Below are 7,415 nucleotides of genomic sequence, written 5' to 3'. Positions count from 1 at the left end.
TACTATTGGACGACTTTAAGGTGTCCTTCCCCCCCCTTTCTTTTCATTTCTGATCTAGGCCACTTCTCTTGGACAGCTGCCTCTTTCAGGACTGTCCCCCAACCTAAACAAAAAAAGGTTGGCATATGTTGTTACTATTTCCCAGGTAACTGAAGGAAGGATTTTCCCCTTTGCAGACTTTTTGGATGTAAACCATAAACCGAGGCTCTGGTGCAATCAGCCTACAGCACCTGGTATTTGCAGGTGGCCTTTCATCCGGGTACTAACCAGGCCCGACCCTGCTCAGCCTCCAAGATCAGATGAGATCGAGCACTATCAGGGTGATGTGGCCGTAGGCTTTGGAGTCAGACACATTGGGAATGTAGAGCTTGAACTCTTTGTTTCAAGCCGATAGGATACTGTTTTGCAGCAGTCTAGAATGAGACTGAGCATAAGGAACGGCCTCGAATGAAGCCACCATCCTTCCCGACAACCTCACGCAAAGTTGAATAGGAGAAAATCATCTTGCTTTGACTACCTAAATCAGTTCCTTTATGGCGCTAATCTTAGCCTGGGGTACAAATACCCTATTTCTGGGTGCCTATGATCAGACCCATGTATTTTCTTCATGGTTTTAAAGAAGATTCCTCCTAGGTTGAGAATGCGACCTAGATATTCCAGGTAGTCGAATGTGGTGACCATACTTTGGTCTAAGCGGGCTACCGACTGGTCTAACAAGAACAGATCGACTAGGTAAACCATTATCGTTATATCTTGGGCCCTCACTCTGGCTAGAAAAGGAGCCAGAACCTTTGTACTCAAGGTGCAGCAGCTAGATCGGAAAGCAGAGCTACACACTGAAAATGAAGATTTTCTACTTTAAAAGAAGATATTACTAGTGAGCGAGGAAATAGACATACGGAGATATGCATCTTTGACGTCAATTGACGCCAGAAGTTCTCCTCTTTGTAGGGTGGAGATAACAGATTGGATTGAATTTTAGATCTTTTGAGATCCAGAATGTCCATTTGGATTTAACCAAACCCCAACCTCTGCTCTTACATGGGGGCCATCATGAACACTTTTTTGCTAAAAGATGGCCCAATGCTTGAGAGAAAGATTTCTTTTTCTCTGGATCCTTAGGAACGCTTGATCTGAGAAAACAAGAAGATGGAAACTCTTGGAACTCCAGTTGGAGCTATTGAGGAAGTCCCCTATTTGTCTTGACACTCCTTTTGCCAGATCCCTGAGAACTGCAGAAAAAATTCTCCTTATTGAGCAAGCAGGGGTACCTCCTCATAAGGAGGCTTCAGTACCTTGTAGGTTTCCTCCCCTAAGACCTCTTTAGTTCCTGGGGTTAACCCAGAGGATTACCCTTTGAAACTGACGGCGGAAGCCATTTGACTGCCTGGAGGCTGATGCCCCTGGCACAGAAGAAGGAGCTTTGTAAAAAAAATACATTTACTCCTTCACTTAAATGACAAAAAAGGGGGTATCTTTCTTACTAGAAATTCTTTGGATATAACATCCAAAATATCCCCAGATAGCTGTTTCACCGCAAAAAGGAAGACTAGCCAGGAGCTTCTTGTATGACGCGTAGCGAAAGGCGCAAGGCCTAAGGATAGAGTCTGTCATAGCAACTATTGCAAACATAAAGCTGCCTCCTGGACCTGCTGAGCAGGATAACCTTGAACACCTGTTTAAACTGGTTTCTCAACGATTAACCAATTACTGTCAGTGTAGGCTGAGACACTCAACCTGCCAGAGAAAAAGGTTTTTAATAGGAATATCAACCTTTTATCCATTGGATCCCTAAGTATTTGAGTATTGTCTGCTGGAAAGTCAAACTTACTCACAAAGGATATAGTAGCGTTAACTGCTGATATACCCCACTTAGTGAATTTTCTCTACCATAGGATAAAGTGTGAAAAACTTTTAGAAGGAAAATAATGCTTATCTGGTCAATCCTCCAGATACAAAAAAAACTTTTCCAACAAAGAATGGACAGGAAAAAGCATGCACAGCTTGAGGAGGCTTTAGCAAACCCAAACATTCAGTTAAGGGTACAAAAACGTGGAGCGGATCATTCAGCAAGAAATTGTACCATCAATCTAACAGATTGTGAATGCTGACTCTCCCGCATTTGACACCTCAAAAGAGGAGTCATCAGCCTCACCACAGTCCCCTGAGGGAATCGTCTTCTCCTGCCCCTAGTTCCTCAGTCTGAGGGTCCTAGGAAAATGGAAGAGAACTTGTCGCAACTTGACCACACTGGGATGCGATTAAAGTCACTAAACTTTTTTTTTTAAAACCTACCATGGCTGAGGAAAGAGTAGAATGAACAGGGGCTGCAGCATTTAAAACAGTTGCAAATATTTAATGGCCCCAATGCTCACTCTGCCACCCCTTCTCAGGGGAGGATGCCATTAGTAGAGTAGGTTTTTCAGAGCATGAGGGAGACCCTTTTAACTCCTTTTTTAGGAGTATTTCAACCCCCCCCCCTTCTGAACATAGCCCGATGCAGAAAGCAGAGGTACTCCAGAAGAAATCGCATCTATTGCTTGAGCAATAGTCAGCCACTGCCACTGCTAACAATGCTCAGCCTGATGCAATAGTAAATGTGTCAAAAAGGATGCTTGTGTCACCAACCTCTTTCATGCCCCTCCACGCTCATGTGTCACTCCACCAGCTTAAGCAGTAATAATGGTGCTTTAAAAAACACATACCCGCGCTGGACGTTGTAGGATGCCAATGCCGCACTAAGCTCCACCCCCCCCCCCCTCCATCACCCTCTTCTTTTTTTTTTTTTTTTTTTAAAAAACAGTTTTCCCACGGAGCGCAAGCCTCTGATCCTACAGGACCGACATGTGAGGGGAAAAAACATGGCGAGGAGAGAGCCTGAAAGCCGCCGAGTAGCGGCGTGCTGAACGTTCTCTTTTTGTTTTTTTTTTCGTTCTTTCTCCCGACACTCTTCCTCGTGAAGAGGGAGAGAATGCAGCACAGGTGGGGGGTGTCTGGAGAAGAGAAAAGACCCCCCAGACTTACCGGAGGTCTGCTGCTAGATGGAGAGGAAAGAAGCCTGCTGCCAAGACACAGTGTGTCTCTTGAGGAAGCATGAGAAGGTATGTGCTCCATACAGTCCTCAGTGGTGACACATAGGCATGACAATATTTACTAACTAAAGGAGACATTTCATAAGAAAATTAAAAAAATTTCTTAGAAAACGCCACTTACCTTTCCCGCCGCAAGGTTTTCTGTGGTAAAACCAACACACCCAATCTTCACCCTTTCACGGTGGGTTCTACTAACAAACCTTCAGGAGTCGGGGATCCTTGAAGAAACCCAAAATCCTGGACCTGTAATAGCACCACCGCCAGTAAAACTTTATGGCCTTAAAACCAAAAGTACTGGATCCCAGGGTCCAGCTCTCTAAAAAGAGAAGCGTTTACAAGCAAAGACCTAGTTTCTTCGGACATGAGGCCTGGGTACCATTTAATTCGGCCCAAAAGACACTTTGAATGGATCCGGCTGCATAGCTAGCCCCAGCAAGGATTGCTCCAGTGGAGCTCAGCACAGCACATCTTCACTCATGACCAACACCTTAGATACTGGCGAAAAAACTGAGATACTCCCAGTAGTGGGAGGGGTTATATAGGGAGTGGGCCAAATTGAGTGGGATAAATATGCAAAGAGCTGCATTGCTGAGGGCCACACAAAATTCACACAATTTCCTGAAAAAGTTGACAGCACTTTGGTAATTAACATTTAAAGCATACGTAAAGGCAAAACCTTTTTTTAAATTAAGATACAATGAGGAAGGATTAGCAACCCTGTCAGTTTTTTCTATTGCTGTGAGTGTCCCCACGGAGAAGAGTCGCCTTTTTGTTCAAATGACCATTGACATACTGACTGAAAGTGATGGGAAATCTAAAATTTTAAATTATCACCAGAGGAGAACTTATAATGGAGACAGTGACAATTTGCTTCCTTGTATATAACAATTTACTTCTTGCTGTATCCCAGGACAGGAAATGAAGAAGAGTCTCCGCAGTGGGACGCAGGCGGCAAAAAGGAACCTGCAAAGGGTTATAAAGTGTACTTGTAAGTGACGTGTGACTTAAAAAGAATCACATACCTGCAATACAAGAAACTCGATACATACCTTTTTGGCATTCTGGTTTTTGCACACACACTGTAATTTTTTCCACCGGCTTATACAATATACTGTCAAAAGTTTTTGGATGCCTGCCTTTACACGCACATGAACTTTAATGGCATCCCAGTCTTCGTCCATAGGGTTCAATATTGAGTTGGCCCACCCTTTGCAGCTATAACAGCTTCAACTCTTCTGGGAAGGCTGTCCACAAGGTTTAGGAGTGCGTCTATGGGAATGTTTGACCACTCTTCCAGAAGCGCCTTTGTAAAGTCAAGCACTAATGTTAAACGAAAAGGCCAGGCTCGCAATCTCCGCTCTAATTTATCCCAAAGGTGTTCTATGAGATTGAGGTCAGGACCAGTCAACTTGCAGGCCAGTCAACTTCCTCCACCTCAAACTCACTCATCCATGTCTTTTTGGACCTTGTTTGGTGCACTGGTCCAAATCATTTGGTGGAGGGGGATTATAGTGTGGTTGCCTTTCAGGGGTTGGGTTTGGCCCCTTAGTTCCAGTGAAGGGAACTCTTAAGGCATACCAAGACAGCATACCAACACATTTTAGACAATTTCATGCTCCCAACTTTGTGGGAACAGTTTAGGGATGACACTTTCTGGTTCCAACATGACTGCGCATCAGTGTACAAAGCAAGGTCCATAAAGACATGGATGAGCGAGTTTGGGGTGGAGGAACTTGACTGGCCTGCACAGAGTCCTGACCTCAACCCAATAGAACATCTTTGGGATGAATCAGAGCGGAGACTGTGAGCCAGGCCTTCTCGGCCACATCAATGCCTGACCTCAGAAATACGCTTCTGGAAAAATGGTCAAACATTCTGTTATAGCTGCAAAGGGTGGATCAACTCAATATTGAACCCTACGGACTAAGACTGGGATGCCATTAAATTTCATGTGCATGTAAAGGCAGGCATCCCAATACTTTTGAAAATATAGTGTATGTCAAAATAGGACAAATTAGATGGCAGCAGGCGCTGCATATGGCTAGAATTATTGGACTGGGATATGTCATTGTGGCTTTTTATGCTATCCGGTGGTCAAATGCTATCACCTCAGTGTAAAAAGCCTTACACCTATAGGATTTCTCAGTAAAGGACAAAAAATATATATTTTTGGTTTAGTCAATGAAAAGCAGTATGGAGAGAAGACCGGTTCTTACAGGCCAAAAAGCGCTCATGTAGCTTTCGGAGCGTCAAGCTAAAGGCAGCACCCATATGTGAACAGCTACCATTTAAATGCATTGAATTTTGTTTGTTCAGCGATTTGTAGCTTTGAGCTTCAAGAACACAAAAAGCTCACATGTGAATGTGACCAGCAACACTGCATATGGGGCAGTGCACACTTATGCACAGGGCAGTGTACACCCCTGCAACATTGCACACAGCAAGGTGCACACATCCGCAACATCACTGTAGCACCCTCTACTTTAGGTAGGTGCTTAGTAGGATTTTTGTCAGTGCCGGTAAATTTAAGCAGGCCTAGCCCTGTTTTTTTTTATCTGTGTGGGCTGGGAGTGGCTCAGAGTAGGCTGGTGATTCACAGATAGCATCACTTCACTGTCACCTCCCTCTTGCTTCTGGAGGATTCTAGAAGAGAGACAGGGAAGAGAGGTGGAGCTGCCATGGGCAGTGGAGTCGGGCAGCTGCAGCCAGGAGGGCTGGCGGGGCCTGAAGAGGACTGGCTGGGATCAGTAGTCCACCAAGGTCAGCTGGCATTTAACCTTTTCTGGCTACACCAAAGGGGCCCGCAGTCCCTGCTTGCAAAAGGCATTTCTACAAGGCCTGGCTGGAACCAGAGTCAGGCCTAACCATGTGCTAGCTGTGCCTGAGAAGTGATGTGCTGGAGAGAGAGAGGGGGTAATAGTCTGCAAGCAAGTTTGTGCAGGAGGAGTGTGAAGTGTAAATGTGTACAGGGAGTGTATATAGGTCTGTCCCAATGCAAATGATTCTACTCAAATTCTGGGCATCTTATAAATCCCCTAACCCCATCCAAGTTTAACCCCTTTATAAAAACAAAGTTAACAGACTATTCATTGACTTTGTGCTTGAGAAAGTGAATGCCTGGCTGGGCAGTGTGACAGACGGACCACAACTTTCAGCAGCTCCTACGGGGGTACCGCTACATTATATACAGGGCGGTGTACACCCCTGCAACATTGCACACAATAAGGTGTATACTTCTGCAACATTGCGCACAGAACAGTGCAAACCTCTGCATCATTACTTTACATACAGGGAGGTGCACACCTCTGCAACATTATGCACAGGGTGATGCACACCTCTGCAACATTGCATACTGGGCAGTGCACAGCTCTGCAACATTATGCACAGGGTGATGCACAGCTCTGCAACATTATGCACAGGGTGATGCACAGCTCTGCAACACACCTCTGCAACATTGCGCATAGGGAGGTGCACCCCGCTGCAACATTGGCATAGGGCAGTAAAAACGTCTGCAACAATATGCACAGGGCAGTGCACATCTCTGCAACATTGCACACAGGGAGGTGCACACCTCTGCAACATTGTGAACTTGGGAGTGCATACCTCTGAGTAATGAGTATTGGGCAGTGCACACCTCTGCAACATTGATCAGAGTGGTGCGTAGCTTTGCAGCATTGCGTACTGGGCCAAGCATTCCTCTACAACATTGCGCACAGGGAGGTACACACCTCTGTAACTTTGCGCATAGTGGAGTAGAACTAACCCGTCTGTGATTAGTAATAGCCACCCTGGCAGGATCCCTATACATGTACCGATTCTTCATACGCATATTAATCAATTAGCAGAAGATGTAAATAACCTATACCCATCATCAGATTACTGTTTTATGTACGAAAAAGAAAGGGTTAAATGTAAAAGCATCAGGTTGGCTTTCACAGCCTCAACAATTATAAAATTATAGCCAAGCGTACAAACAATGTAACACTTGTGACGATATCTTAGGAAAAAAAATACATATACAGGTTTGATGTATGCGCAACATCATAATATGAGATGGAGTTGAGCTCAGAACAGATCAGCCCTTGTTTGTGGTCTGTAGATAGATGGAAATGAATTCCCACAGATGAAGCCAGCCAAACACTGCTTGGCTTGTGAGCGGCTTTCCAGTGTCACGATGAGAGGAATCACTATAGTAAGAAAGAACTTTGAAGGAAGAGGCATGATTGTTTCTACAAGCTAATTGTACTGAGTGCAGCTGCGTAAAGCTGGATCAGCTGCAATTGAAGCAGGCTGCAGACTTCCTGACGCCAAGCTTGGAGAGCT

The 7,415-nt window shown here is 44.9% G+C and overlaps 1 pseudogene; it reads right to left on the bottom strand.

Moving 5' to 3' along the window:
- Positions 1–218: 218 nt before the first annotated feature.
- LOC141141716 (5S ribosomal RNA) lies at positions 219–337 on the bottom strand (annotated as a pseudogene).
- Positions 338–7,415: the final 7,078 nt, after the last annotated feature.

This window comes from Aquarana catesbeiana, linkage group LG04 (assembly GCF_042186555.1).
Source record: "Aquarana catesbeiana isolate 2022-GZ linkage group LG04, ASM4218655v1, whole genome shotgun sequence".
Lineage (NCBI taxonomy): Eukaryota > Metazoa > Chordata > Amphibia > Anura > Ranidae > Aquarana > Aquarana catesbeiana.
This window is presented reverse-complemented; position numbering and strand designations above follow the sequence as displayed.